This window comes from Vespula pensylvanica, chromosome 8 (assembly GCF_014466175.1).
Source record: "Vespula pensylvanica isolate Volc-1 chromosome 8, ASM1446617v1, whole genome shotgun sequence".
In the NCBI taxonomy this organism is placed as follows: Eukaryota; Metazoa; Arthropoda; class Insecta; order Hymenoptera; family Vespidae; genus Vespula; species Vespula pensylvanica.
In genome coordinates this window covers 4,914,992-4,931,583 of record NC_057692.1, presented here as the reverse complement: position 1 = coordinate 4,931,583, position 16,592 = coordinate 4,914,992, and the positions used below count along the sequence as shown (strand labels likewise).

The following is a 16,592-nucleotide window of genomic DNA, read 5'->3' as shown; positions in this document are numbered from 1 at the left end:
TATATATATATATATATATATATATATATATGAATCCCTAATAACTAATATCGAATAATATTATTACGATTAAATTTATTCGTGTTAAAACTTAGCATTAAAATTTTCTTGAATTTTGTCTACATTTCTTATTTACATATACATACAAACATACTAACACATACATACCACACATATCTACACACCAACATACATACATACATATGTGCATATATATATATACACACACACACACATTCAAACATACATATAAACATACATATACACGCACATATATACATACATGTGCATTTCCGCGTTCACGCCACAGCAACGTCGCCAGGTCTAAGGTCGAATATTCGATAGGCGAAGAAGACCTGGCTTAACGGTAAACCACGTGCCTCCTCGGAGGTTTTGACAATCCACGTCGTGGGTAATCGCGCCTGCAGCAGTCGCATACCGCACGCTCCTCGCGACCGAGCACGACGACGATGAGGAAAGAAGAAGAAGAAGAAGAAGAAGAGAGAAGAGAGAAGAAGAAGAAGAAGAGAGAAGAAGAAGAAGAGAGAAGAAGAAGAGAGAAGAAGAAGAAGAGAAGAAGAAGGAGAGAAGAAGAAGAAGAAGAAAGTGGTGGAGGTGGAGGAGGTTGAGGTGGAGGTGGAGGTGCCGGAGGATGCTCGTAGAGTTTCTTAAGGCTTTAAAAGAGAGATAGAGAAAGATAGAGAAGAGGGCAAACTTGTGCTCTCGCAAGGCGCAATCGGCATGTATCGAAGGACCCGGACTAGAGGCGTGCATCGAGAATTCAAATAAATCGCTAATCGTGGGTATTTATCCTTTCGCCCCGGTGACGTACGGAGTGCCGAGTATGCGGTAAGCCGCATCTCTAACTCCTTCCTCCTTTCTTCCTTTCCTCTTTTCCTCCTTCTTCTCCATCTCCATTCTCCGCGTCTTCATTTCCTTCGACCATTTCCTATCCCTCTTTTTCCTTATTCGTCGATCTCGATCTAATCGACACCCTCCCAATCGTCTTGTCATCCTCTTATCTGTAGGATGTAACAACGGTTTCCATCCTTTTCGAAAATTAGATCAGAATTATCGACGTTTTTATTGGCAATACATTTCTTTTTTCATTCTTCTATAAGTACCAAAATGGCGGCATATCCGTCAAGTACGATCGATTATGATGAGAGAGACGATCATGACGATTTACGGGACTAGTTACTACTACTACTACTACTACTACTACTACTACTACTACTACTACTACTACTACTATTACCACTGTTTTACAAGATATTTTTTTTTACGTTTTTACGAGATCCTCATAAATTTTAACCGATCGACCAAGATTTCTAAGAAATTATCTATCAAAAATAGGACAACGTGATTACGATGTTATTTATTGCATTTTGCAAGAAACATCACCGAACATTTATTTATTGGATATACTTTATCTAACTATCTAAGTGCTAATGTCGAGCCTATATACGATATTTCTTGCTACTTTGGCTTAACATATTTGTTCGCAACACACGCGGTATCAATTGCATCAATAATTCGAGGTACACCCTATGTAGCTTCCCACAAGAAGTAACGCTACCAGACGTGCACATCTATAAAATGTTTTAAGTACACACTTTCTGTGATTAGAAACTTATAGGATTACGTCTTAATCGTTCTCATATCAGTTTAATCCTCCCCATGGACAATTCTGTTTTCTTTTTTCTTTTTTCTTTTTTTTTTTATACATCGTAATGAACGATTTCCTTTCAATAAACCGAACTACCCATTACTTACTTCCGCCGGTCGCTGATAGTAGTCGCCATTTTGGCTTCGTGCGACTCTGACGCATTTCTCCTGTATTGGTCAACGATAATATTTAATAATACATCTTTTTCACACTATTTTTTTCTTTTCTATAATTTCCTTCTCTTTCTTTCTCTCTCTCTCTCTCTCTCTCTCTCTCTCTCTCTTTCACTTTCTTTTATCATGATTCATTAAAATGCAAAATGTTTCGAAAGTGACACCATATATTGTTACGATTAAAAGATAATACTTTTTAAAAGATAATAAAATACAATCGTCATCGAGATATCTTCTATCCAGATACTTCTGAAATTTTCTTTGAGATATTGTTATCTACTTTACAAAAATAAAAAAAAATAAAATGAAAATAAATGAGAGAAAAAAAATAACAAAAAAAAAAAAAAAAGAAAAAAAAATTGCGATCGTAAAATACGATCTCTTACGTCACACCTCGAAGAAACACACTTCTTTTTCGTATTCGTATACACCGAAAGTTTACTGAAACTTTCTCGTTTAATATCCACTAAAAGGTATTTCTCTTACGAGATAATAAATCTTGCGAGATTAATATTATTCCCTTCTTTTCGATCAGTCGTAAAATGTCGCGCGTAACGTGATCGAGAATAGACGGAAGTCACGTGACTCGCTTTACAATAACATTTGAAAATATATACAATTATTTTACATAAAGAAGAAAAAGAGGACGGAAAAAAAAAACCTCCCAAAAGACGAATGTCTTTTATCCGTTGTATCGAATATATTAAAGGAAATATTTTCGTTCGTCCAAACCTAAATAAACTCTTTTACGTAATAAAATAATAAAAATGTAAATCGTTTTGCTCGCAGGTAAGGAATATATAAAAAATGTAGACGAAGAGATTTTTATATATACATATACATATACATATACATATACATATACATATACATATACATATACATATACATATACATATACATATACATATACATATACATATACATATACATATACATAATTTTTTTCTTTTCTTTTTCTTTCTTTCTCTCTCTCCCTCTCTCTTAATCTCTCTTTTCACAAAATGTGGCGAATTAAATCCTTGTTAAAGAAATCTTTATTCTGGTGTCTTTTGTTCGTGATCGGACTCGTTAAATCTTGAAACGGTCGTACATCCGAAAGAAATTTATGCAAATGACGGGTGTGCGATAATGAATACGCGAATTCGCGAGGGCCGACGGCCGTGCGTTCAACGACCACTCCTTCGAACGAGACTCTCGGGTGAGCGAGTCAGTGAGTGAGAGAAAGAGAGAGAGGGAGAGAGAGAGAGCGAGAGAAAGAGAGAGAGAGAGAGAGAGTTATGTAGAAAAGTGAGGGGGTGGGGGAAAAATGAAAAAGGCACCGATGTCATGCGACCAACGTGACCTCTCATCGGTGACCCCGGACGAACCGGCCGACGACGACGACGACGACGACGACTATGACGACAACGACAACTACTATAACTATGACGACGACTATGACGACAAGGACAACGAAGAGAAGACGACATGGAGGAAAGAAAAAGAGAAATAAATGGGTAGACTATGTTGTATATACGTTCACGGTTCGCCGTGAAATGGCACGGTAGGCAAAGTTGATCGTGTTCTTCGTTCTGTGTTTCTTTTGAAAGAAAAAAGAAGAAGAAGAAGAAGAAGAAGAAGAAGAAGAAGAGGAATAAGAAGAAGAAGAAGAAGAAGAGGAATAAGAAGAATAAAAACATAGAAGAGGAAGATTAAAAAAAGTAGAAAAAGTAGAAGAAGAATAAAAAGAGATAAAAGAAGAAGAAGAAGAAGAAGAAGAAGAAGAAGTAGATGAAGTAAGTATGAAAAGCTTAAAGAAGAAGAAGAAGAAGAAGAGGAATAAAAAAAAATTGAGAAAGAAAAATAGGAAGAGAAGAAGAAGAAGGAGAAGAAGAAGAAGAAGAAGTGGATGAAGAAACCATGAAAAGCATAAAGAAGAAGAAGAAGAAAAAATATAAGAGGAGGAAGTGATAAATATATGAAAACATGAAGATGACGAAGGACGATGATGAAGATGACAATATAGAGCGATAACGTTGAAGAAGATGAAACGATGAAAAACATCGATGACGTAGAAAATAAGGACACGACGATAGATGATGTAAAAGAAAAATAATGACGACGCTTGTCAAACGATGACACTGACTATTTTTATTAAGAATATACTTATCTTTTTTTCTCTCTTTTTTCGTTCTTTCGTTCTCGTAAATCAAGACGAATGAAAACCTAGTCGAAAGTTGAACGGCCATTAGCTACGGATCTACTAATATGGAATAAAAAAAAATTTTTTTTTTTTTACTTTTACTTATTTTTCTTTTGCTCTCCATCTCTCTCTCTCTCTCTCTCTCTCTCTCGTTCTCTCTCATGTTATTGGAAAAAGCTCAGTGAAAAGGGAAGGAGAAAGAAGATTAGATAGACTCTCGACGGACGAGTTTATCTTCCCGTTTGCCCATTCCGTGCACGACTTGGTAGTCCACTTCGTCAGTTTTCCATAACTTCCTGATTACTTATTTACTCTGCTATCTAGATCGTAACTATCTCGTGTACCTGTCCGAACGGACAAATTCCAATCGTTAGGAAATATCCGACATCTCGAACGATTTTGTTGCTAAGATATATTTATATATATATATATATATATATATATATATATATATATTTTTTTTGTAACATTACGTTTATTCGCTGCAAACGTTGCCAACATCGCTTACGAAAAATTCATTAATGAATTTCATGAAAAAAGAAAAAGAAAAAATATTACGAAACATCGAGCTTAGTTATCTAATTATCTAAAAATAAGAAATGCCATCATCTAATACGATCGTTCGCATTGCGACGCAACGATCGAATTCATTTCAATCGAGGATAGATATCTCTCTAAGGATTTAATTATATCCTTTCGATCATTCCTTTTATTTTGTTTTATTTTTATATCAATTTAATACATCAACGCATCTATCTCTCCTTATAAACAAGATATTTATTTCTTCCTTCTATTTGTTTTTTTTTTTTCTACGTACGAACAAAACGACCGGATCTTTAACTCGATAAAATGTAAGATTATAAATATCTCATTATTGCACAACTACAACAACAAGTATATCAATTTAATTAAAAAATAAATATCAATATTGTTTAATACTCGAAAAGTCCTAAGAATAATTAGTATTAATTTAACGATTTAATTACGTTCCTCTTCGTGACCATTACGTGATCAAAACGAAGATGTATTGTCTAACGGCATCCTATAAAGAGACAGAGAGAGAGAGAGAGAGAGAGAGAGAGAGAGAGAGAGAGAGAGAGAGAGAGAAACAACAAGAAGAAAAGAAAAAAATGTCGAACCTAAGGTATCTCGACCGGGTCAATCGTGAAACGCCTTTATGGGGATATCGTGAGAGATTTCTTTCGTTAAAATCTTTTTCAACGACGAGCTCGACTTCAGAGTACCAAGTGGTTGTCAGTGTTGCCTGCCATTCAGACAAATTCCGGCCATTAAGCGTCGAATGTTCGTACGGTTCATGCAGTTCATACCAACTCTTATTCCCTCTCTCTCTTTCTCTCTCTCTCTCTCTTTTTCTTTCTTCCTCGATCTTTCTTAAGACCTACGATCCATGTTGAAGAATATGATGTTCGACCGTGGGGATTGACCCTTACGGTACCGCCAACGTCAATGGTTTAATTACGATAGTCATTGCTTCTATCGGCCATTTTTACGGAAGAAAAATTCCACCCCACCTTTCTCGGTTTAAGAAAACGCGAAAGACACGCGGGTTATGTCTATGGTCACTTCGACGATGTTCGAAATGCGGTAGCGAATCTCCTTCCTCGCTTTCCCATTAATTATTTTCCCAGGGATAAATATTTTTCTAAGGTTAAAATTATTATTCTTTGAGGCGTTGAATGATGCGATAATATTATTTATATTACATACATATATCAAATATATATTATATATATATTATATATTAAATATATACATAATATATCATTTATATTATACATATATAATAATTATGATAATATTACTTATGAATATACGTTAATAACTTTAATGCGAATCCATTATACGATAAATATTATTTTAAAACATAATCTACAACGGATGACTCGTGATGTAACGAGCGACTATAAATTTGTATGAAATTTATCTTTGATGAATTTATCTTACCGGAAAAATCTTCACACCATTTCAACAACGATGATAGTATTGACAAATTTATGAATATTAACGTGTACTGATCTTGACCTCGTTGCTTACCGATGGTTGCAACTTCAGTGTAGGTGATCTTCAATGGCCTTATTCCCATGATATTCGACGTACATCGTTCTAACACTCATATCAAACTAATATTTTATTAATTAAATCGATCTGTAATCCGCACTCTCCGTTCGTCGTACACGCGTATCACGAACTGATGGAACTCGATCAATGACAAACTTTATATTTGTTATTTCAACGAACACACGACGAACAAATTTCTTACATACGGTCTGTTGTTTTTATTATAACCTTCGTCAGAGTTCCAAGAATTAAAACAAACCTGCTCCCTTATTTACCACAACGTAGATACCACAACGTTTATCAATATTTACAAATTATAATATTAAACTCGAGTGTACGATAAATAATCCTTATGACCGTCCTTTCCCATGTTAACGTTTATAAATATCGCATTCTATTAACAAAGAAATCCCTCGTTAAAATGACTCGTCGTTTATTCAACGAATTATCAGAAATTGATATATTTCTTTTTCTTGTTTAACAACGAACGCTCTATATGCGTATTTTAAAAATGAGAAATTGAATGATTAGAGATGACGATATTCAAATCTGCTCAGACATTTTTCTTTTATTTGTGTTTAAACGTGCGGTCACGATTGGTCACTAGATAATTCTTTTTTATCTTTTTTTAGGAGAAAAAGAAAAAACAAAAAACAAAAAAAAAAGAAATGGGAAAAAAAGAGAAGAGATAATTGAAAGAGACAGAAAAGAAAAGCGAGAGAAAGATGGAAATAGATAGATAGATAAATAGACAGAGGGAGAGAGAGAGAGAGAGAAAGAGAGAGATGGAAATCTATTGGAATGATCGTTCGACACGGGACAAGATGCCAAGAAGAGAGCCTCTCTCGATTCTTTTTGCCAACGTAGGCGGCTCCAAGTGTAGGTACGCAGATCTCCGATGAGAAAATGACCCCGGCTAGGAACATACCTATACGTATGTACATATGTACATATATATCTATATATGTATGTACGTACGTGCGAGTAAACTATATATAGGCGTCTAGTCGTTTTTAGACGTGTTAGTTTCAGCGTTATAAGAGATGCTAGTGTTGTCTGTTGCTACAGAGAAATGATAATATGTATACATCTATATATACATACATATATAATACTTACATACATACATATATATAAATATATGTATGTATGTATGTATGTATGTATGTGTATATATATATAAATGTTATTTAGGTATATAGCATGTCGTGTGGCATGTCCGTGACACAAAGGTGATGGTGTGGTTAGCAATGGTAGTAGTAACGCGTGTGGCGTAGGTGATGGCAAATGTCCAGTTGTGATGGTGGGAGTACCGCAAAGGGTCAATCCACGAGAGTCCAGCGTTTATATTGTGAAGGTAGACTCCGAGAGGAGCTCTCCGGGTTCACAGCCTCGGCGATGTTCGAACACTTAATGGCCGGAATTTGTCTGGCACGGCAGGTACATACACGACCGCCTGTGCTCTTCTTGCACGCGGACTCACTGAATTCTACTCTAGTCAAGTCTACTCTACTCTACTCTAAGTACTCTATTCCGTACACGATTTCTAAAGAGAAAGAAAGAGAGAGAGAGAGAGAGGGAGAGAGAGGACAACACGTTTTATCTTTCTTTCTTTTTTTTTCTTTTTTTTTTTTTTTTTTTTGAAATCTGTCCTAAATTTTGTTTTCTTTCAATTTTAATATCAAGCGATTTTTATGTAGATAATAATCATTGATTCGTGTATGAAAACGAATATTATTTTATTACGTGAATGAAACAAAGATGGAAAGAAAAAAAGATCGATGCGGATCTTAATTAAAGACTCGATAATTAAGATTCAATTAAGTTTGTTATATATCCGTCTTAACTTGTTACCTCGATTAATAATAAAGTTATACGTAATAGAAAACTAAGTGTAATCGAGAATTAATTAATCCTTCCATTTTCTTTTTTCTTTTTTTCTTTTGTTTCTTTTTTAAATTAATAACGTAGAAACAAACGATCTCGCTTATCCTATCGTCACGGGATAGAAGAAAGAAAGAAAGTAAGAAAGAAAAAACAGAGAAAGAGAAAAAGAGAAAGATGAAATCTTTACTACTAACTCAGTTTTCCCTTACAATTATTTAATAGATCAAAACATAAATAAGTTATAAAAGTATGAAAGAACGAGGTAACGAATGTTCTCGCCGTTTTTCTTTTCCTTTTTACTATGACTTCTTCTTTTCTTTCTTTCTTTTTTTTTTTTATATTAATTCCCATAGGATAACAATATGATTTACGGGTAACAAACGATAGGGAAGGTAGGAACGAGCGCGATGTAAGTTAGTTTATCCATCGGACGATGGGTTGAAGCAAAAAGGGAGGAGAAAGAGGACGATGAGGATGAGGATGAGGATGAGGATAAGGATGAGGATAAGGATAAAGATGAGAAAGAGAAAGAGAAAGAGAAGGAGAAGGAGGAGGAAACGCCGAGCTCGATCGAGCATTTTTCACGAGCCATTAACTCCCGAAGTAACGGCCCGCTCGCCTTAACGAGATAATGACTTTACACTGTCGCTTTGTCGATGCGACCAAAGAGCACAGAAAAAGAAAGAAGAAAAAAAGAAAAAATAAATAAATAAAATTAAAAAAAAAAAGAAAAAGAAAAAAAAATTGTAGGATAGAAAAGGAAGAGGATTGAAAACGGTAACGAGAGGAACTACGTCTATGTGTTCGTGTATGTGTGAAATTCACGCACGCGTGAAATAGTAGACGATGTTAGGATCGTTTACTATTTTCATCCTGTCTGTAATATCTATTGTAATTTCTTATTTTTTCTTTCCTTTTTTTTCTGTAATTTTTTTTCTCTTTTCTTCTTCTTCTTCTTCTTCTTCTTTATCCCTTCCTTTACGGATTACCTTAACAAGGTAGAGAAACGCGAGGTTCTTCGATCGATATTTTTTTTCTCAAGCAATTTTCTTCAGAACAAATTTCTTTCGTAAATCATCTGATGCAACAGATTTCTTATAATCTGTATGTGTGTGTGTGTGTGTGTGTGTGTGTGTGTGTGTGTATATCAAATTACAAAGAATATATCTCAAAAAAAAATGTATCTCTTCATTTCTTCAATTTTCTTCAATTCGAAATAAATGAAAATAGTCGGATAAAAAAATAAAAAGAAATAAAAAATATATTATATATGTATATATATATATATAGATATATGCATATGTTTTCAATGAAATCGTACGTTCGTTGATCCTCCTTGTTTCATTTTTTTCCTTCTTTTTATTTTAGGAAGTAAACGACCTTGCGTAACGATCGCTCGAATAAGGTCAATGTCATCGTAAAATATTGTAATTTTTGGGTAAGGTGATCCACTTCGTACGCGAGAAAGAAACAGAAAAAGAAAAAAGAAGAGAAAAAAGAAGAGAAAAAAGAAAGAGAGAGAGAGAGAGAGAGAAAGAAAAAAAGTTTGATTGGTCGACGATGACTCGATGAAAAATTTCCTTACCGATAAGGTCGCCGCTATCTTTCCGCCTTGTAGACTGGTTCTGCCGCTTCTGAAACACGGATATCGATCTTTAGTGATAAAAGAGATTGATGAAAATCTCGAATTTATTTATTTGTATTTTTTTTTGTAATTCTGTTTCTTATATCCTTCTTTCCTTTTCTATTCTTGTTCTTTATTATTATCATTATTATTATTATTATTATTATTTTTCTTTAATTCGCGTCACGTATCAAAGAAAAAGATTTTTATCATTATTTTTCTATTTCTTCTACAAGTAATAATTCAATCCATGTCTATTCTTTTATTAGTTATATTTTTATTCAAATGATACTTTAAAAACCTATCTCCTTATCTTCCATTTTTCTATGAATAATAATAAACGAGAGATCAATTTTGCTTATATATTTCTAATAAACTATAATATAATAATTAAGAGATATCAATGGAACTTATATATTTGTAACAAAGTATCAATACACGTAATATCGTAAATTTTTTAATATATTCAAAAAAAAAAAAAAAAGAAAGAAAGAAAGAAAGAAAGAAAGAAATATTTACCATTAAAATCAAAATAAAAAATACTATTATAAATATAAAAAGAAACACATTTCTTAAGAAAATACATTTAATTTCTTTTTTGTTCCAAAATGTCATCGCTCTTTACATAAAACCTTTCATTTATACTTTTCATATATATAAAGAAAGAAAGAAAGAAAGAAAGAAAGAAAGAAAAAAAAAAGAATCAATCAGAACGTTCGATAAAAGAAAAAAATATATTCTTTAACCTATATTACATCATTATATTTAATGTTTTATCTATCACACGATAACATGACGATAACGAATGACGAGTCGATTAATACTATCGAACGTGTCTAAATCGATCATTTCAAAATCAATCGAAATCATTCGATATATACGATATAAGACATACTTACTTACTTACTTATTTATCTACACATATTTAGCTACCTTTTACATATATGTATACATATCTATGTACATATCTGTGTACATACATATAACTAACTGTATCGATCGCACGAAAAGCTCCTTGTTGTTCACCCAGCTAACTTTTGTCGCGATTAAGTTACGAGATAAGTAAACTAAGTAAGTAAGCAAGCAAGTAAAGTAAGTACTTGTTATACCCCACCACCATCTCTTTTTAATATCAACTATCTTTCTCTTTCAAACGAAACGAGTTATAGTATAACTCGAAGAAACTACCATTTTAATTTCCTTTGAATCTCAACTGGCCTCGTGGAATCTGGATCGAGTCTCTTACTTGATTCTACTTATCCGTACTTTATATATATACATACATACATACATACATACATATATATATATATATATACTCTCGTGTGTACAGATATAGAGTATACAGAGAAAAAAAAAAGAGAGGGAGAGAGAGAGAGAGTGATATGTGTGTACACATATAATTGCATATAGTACTTATATATATATACACACACAAAAGCTACTATGGACACAAATCAGAGAGAAAGAAAGAGAGATAGAAAGAAAGAAAAAGATGTATACACAAGTTTGAACGTTCTTGTAAGATACGTCGATACGGTTTTAGTTACCTAATCGCGTTAGTGTTATTCCGCCATCGGTATTGTCTCGTTCTCTATCTCACTCATTCACTCTCACTCACTCACTTACTTTTCCCTACCACTTCGTTTGAGTTTAACGACGCGTGAACGCAAACTTTACTCGTTCCATTACATTTTCTACTTGGATAATCTACCACGTAGTATATATTCGCCAACAGAAGAGAAACAAAACTAATGTGTACATGTGTATGTAAACGTGTCTGTGTGTATTTATGTTTATATGTGTGCACGTGTGTGTGTGTGTGTGTGTGTGTGTATGTGTGTGTGTGTGTGTGTGTGAACGAAAAAGAGAAGGAAGATGTAAAAGTAATCTTCTTTTCCCTAGCCTAGTGAGTCTAGTAAGTTACGATGCGCGAAGAGTTAGGTAGTTGTAGGCAGATACGAGAGACTATGTAGTATGTTTATACCTAAGGAGCTACCTTTGAATGTGCGCTGAAAACGTTTTCACTGTTTGTTGTGCGATATCACTTCGAGTTTACTTCGTTCTCGTGTTTTCTCTCTCTTTCTCTCTCTCTCTTTCTCTATGTATATGGCTCTATGTGTATGTATATGTGTAACGAATCGAAACGAAAGCATAAATATACATATGTACGTATATAAAAAAAAATATTCTGTCTCCGAGACTTGTCTCGAGCTATTTTATATATATATATATATTTTTTTTAATTTATTTTTATATTTTTCTTTTTTTCTTTTTTTAGTATAAATACGACGTATGTACATGTATATATGTATGTATGTATCTCTTTTGTGTATTAACGTAACTTGAAAATTACGTATGTATCTATATATATATATATATATATATATATATATATATATATTTTAATTTCGTTTTTTAACTAATTAATCGTTCGTTTCGTAATGGAAGTATTCCAATTTTTTTTTCATTTTTCTTTTTTAAAACTATAAGCTAATACTACTCAGAGAATAGTATACCGTAATTATAGTAATATAGATAATATTTATTTCCTCGTATAAAGATTGTAAAGATTGATAAATCTTAAACTTAACAATATTTCCTAAGAAAGAACGTAATACATGATGTTATTATTTCGTAGACTATTTATATCGAGAAAGTCCTATGACAAATGCAAGAAGAGACTTTGAAAGATGCTCAGAGTGAAAAAATTACTAAAAAGAAAATTCTGTTTAATCGAATCAAGTATAATTCAAATAAAACATTACGATCAAAGATACTTTCTAAAAGTTTTGATAAACACGAGCGTATGCCGCTTGCAAAAATTCACAAAGATACGCGGGAAATCAAAACGAAAAACAGTAAGAAAATACAAACAAATAAAAAATATAGAAAAAAAAAGAGAAGGGGGAAAAAATAAATAAGCTCGTAGAGTCGATGATAAAGTCCGACCACTTTCGTGTAAAAGACGAAGACAACGAGAAAAAATAGATATAGGCAGACAGACAGATAGAGAGAGAAAGATAGAGAGAGAAAGATAGAGAGAGAGAGAGAGAGGGTGGACTCGTAAGCGGGGGCGTACGTTCACCCACATCGACACACCCACACATATACGTACTCACGATTTAAATGCCCGATCGCAATTCGTTCATGTATTTAAACGCTCGTTTCGCGCTTTTCTATCTGTCCTTTATTTATACATTCGACTCGTTCCTATTTCCTATAGTTAAAGTACGACGAAATAATATTAAAGAGCGACAAAGATAGCTTACTTGTTCGTAGATAATGTATACGATAATGCGTACGATAATACATACGTAAATACGTATATACGTATGTGTATACGCGTGTAAGATGAGCGTTGAAAGTGCAGCTATGAAAAGCTGCTGACGTTGTTCCTGGGAATGTGGAATATTCGAATGGTAAAAAAAAAAGAAGAAAAAAAAAAAAGAAAAAAAGAAAAAGTAAAAGAAAGAAAAAAAAAGGGGGAAGAAAAAAGATTGGACTCGTCTTGAATTTAATGACTGTACCATGTCATTCCGTTCGTTAGTTTACTACGTTCCAAGATTTGTAGATATTTCCAATGCGTGTATATGTAAATAGTATACCTAAATATATATATATATATATATATATATATATATATATATATATACAGATGTATGTGTACATATATATATATACACATGTGTATGTATATATGTATGTACGCTCGGTGAGAGTAAAAGCGAAAGTAGGAAAGGATTATCGTCGAAGGGTGGAATTTTATGACCCCGAATAAGGTGGCAAAAATTGGATGCAAGTACTATAGTACTGGCCGAACATCTATACTCAAGGACGTCTTTTAAACGACTACGTCGACGCTTTTATCATAATACTCGTTTCCTTTATAATTTAACATTTAAATATTAACTTATTCTGTAATACAATTTATTCCAATTCGATACTTTCGTTTCAATATAAATTCTTTTTTTTTTTTTTTTTCATTTATATATTTTCATTTTTCATCATTTTTCTCTTCTTTTCTTTTATCTTAATTCTTTTTGATTCCCTTTTTTTTCTTTTTTAAAAAACTTCATTCACATATTTCGCCTGTCAATTTGTCAATTTGAAATAATACATAAAACGATGTTTACCTAACGGTGTTGTAAAGACTGAATAATTTCGTATTTCTTTGTAATTTAAAAAAAAAAAATAAAATAAAATAAAATAAAATAAAATAAAATTGGAAGGATAAAGAACGACGTTCGTAAAATAAAATAAAATTAGTTTTAGATCGGATACAATTGTAATGTAAAACAAGTTGAAAGAAGACATTGAATGTTACTCGACACGATCAGAACACAAAGTCTATTTAACGTTGTTGTTCGAAATAGCCTGCCTATCACGAAATCGAACTAGGCATACTTCTCTCTCTTTCTCTCTTTCTCTCTCTCTCTCTCTCTCTTTCTTTTTCCTTCGCATTCCCTCTCTTCTTCTTTTACTTCCCCGAGATTATACTCGTACTGCTTCGCGGTAATAAATATGCTGATTAAGCGGCGAACGGAGAGTCGGTTAATTTGCAGTATATCAGTATCCAACGGTGAACGGTAATTGGCCGTGAGGCATTATTGCGAACGATAATCCATAAGGTTTGCTCTCAATAAGGACCATCGCAAGGCTAGCAAATTAGAAATAATCGGAAATATATGTGCTATAATCGTTATGAGAAGAAAAAAAAAAAAACAAAAAATAAAATAAAATACAAATTAAAAAAAAAAACAAATAAGTAAATAAAAAATGTTAGCGGATATATTACGGCAAGTTAAGTCGAAGTTCAAAGATATTTCTTGAAGTACGTCTTGGAGAGAAGAAAGGAAGAAAGAAGAAAAGAAATCTTACACAAATGAATTTTGTTCTTTTCTTTTTTCTCTGTTCAGAAATCTAAGATTATTTTGCAAGAAAACAATCATTTCTAACGAGGATCGTCCCTCGAAGGTTAGCAAGTTAGAATTAATCGGAAATATGTGTGCTATAATCATTATGAAAGTATCTATAATATAATTAAAAAAAAAAAAAAAAAAAAAATGGCGGGTATATTTAATGGCGAGGATAAGGTAAATCATAATTCAAAGTTTTCTTTCTATACAAAAAGATAAAAGATATAAAAAAGAAAAAAAGAATCTAACGTAAATAACTATATATATATATATTTTTTACTCTAACGAATATTTATTCTTACGTTCTAAAAACAAAAAAAAAGAAAGAGAGAGAGAGAGAGAGAAAGAAAGAAAAAATAATAATAATAATGATAATAAAAGAGAGAAAAAAGAAGAAGAAGAAAAGAAAAAAATACGATTAGTTTCCAATTCGAATAATCGTTTCTTTTTTATCGTGTTAAGACACAAGAAAGCGATGGAACTTGTGATTATTATTCGTCGTGATTATTCGTCATTATCCCACAAGATACAGCTAGATACACACACATACACATACAAAAATAGATACGTAGATATATGTAACTTACAACTATCACCAACATGGTAGCAATGTCCAAAGCCGGAGGCTGTGTTGGCTGATTAGAAGTTACCCAACTGTCGCGTTCATTGCGATCTCAAAGATTTTCTTGCAAATATCGTTTAAAAGTGTTCACGGTGAGAACGTTAAGAAGGTGATTGCGTAAAATCAACCTTGAGAATCGAACAAACTAATCACGAAACTGATTTCCTCCTCCTTCTTCTTCTTCTTCTCCTCTTATTTTCTCACGATGTTTCCTCGATCCAAGTCTTCGATCAAATGACTTCGAAATACACGATATTATACAATAACACGAAACGATCGTTTCATCTATTTCTACGAAAGAAAAAAAAAAAAAAGGAAGAAAGAACGTTCACTGTATATTTATAAATATACATATGCGTGTATCTACGTATGTACTTGTGTATCACGCAACAGTATAACCTTTGAAGGAGACAAGTACGTTTAACGTTAAACTTTAGTTTGTAAACAAAAAGAAAAAAGAAATGATAGACGAACGACAAAGAGAAATAGAAATGTCCTACTTCTTACGTAATTATCGACGATCTGTAATTATTTATTGTCTAATAAGTGACCTATCGTTTTCATCATCTACCATTGGTAACGCACGATCATCATACCAATCACCACCTATCGTCTATATTGAATATAGTAATACGGAAAAAAAGTAATTCGTAAAAAGATAATAAGAATGAAAACGAATGATCGTAGTCGTTCAGAAAAAATGCATCTTACACACACACACACACACACACACACACAGATACATATATAATATACGATTTGAAAAAATTTTCTCAGTCGAATTCTTAGTCTCCTCCTTATTGGTTATTATTATTATTTTTTTTTTATCGAAGAGTTATAAGAGATATTAGTTATATACATACATACATACATACATACATACATACATACATATATATACACACACATGTATACATATATATATACGTACATATCTATGTACGTTCTCGATTGCTGATAATTACTAACGAAATTACAGAGAAAGAGAAAGAGAGAAAGAGAAAGAGAGAGAGAGAGAGAGAGAGATAGAAAATACGCGTTGGCGATCTTAGGCAAGCAATGAAATTGCAATTATCAACGAGCCGCATAAGCAGTTCGAGTAGTCGTAAGTTCGCGCTATAGACCTCGACCAATCGGCTCGCGGCCATAAGAATTATGACGTTTTCAGTAGGGTAGTAAAGATTGTGCTTCCCCCCTTAGGATCTTTCCTTCCTTCTTTCTTTCATTCCTTCCTTCCCTTCTTCCTTCCAACCTTATTTCTTTCCTTCGGGGAAGATCCTCTTGGCTATCTCTCCCTTTTAAACTCTCATTCTATTGGTCGACCAAATCGGTACGCTATCGTTCCTCTTTACGAGTCGGCAACATCGTTTTCTCTGCGTATGAGCCGATAGCAATTCTCTCTCTCTCTCTCTCTCTCTCTCTCTCTCTCTCTCT

General features: G+C 32.9%; 1 protein-coding gene across 12 annotated transcripts in view; it reads right to left on the bottom strand.

Annotated features, from left to right (window-relative positions):
- The window catches only part of LOC122631053, a 149,036-nt gene that overhangs the window by 81,512 nt on the left and 50,932 nt on the right, over positions 1-16,592 (bottom strand). For 11 of the 12 annotated variants that reach the window (XM_043816257.1, XM_043816258.1, XM_043816248.1 and 8 more), the window contains one exon: positions 9,579-9,627. The gene's annotated coding sequence lies outside the window, so the exon portion shown is untranslated. Of the gene's footprint in view, positions 1-9,578; positions 9,628-15,123; positions 15,419-16,592 lie in introns of those variants that run through there. The other variant, XM_043816256.1, reaches the window with a different exon arrangement.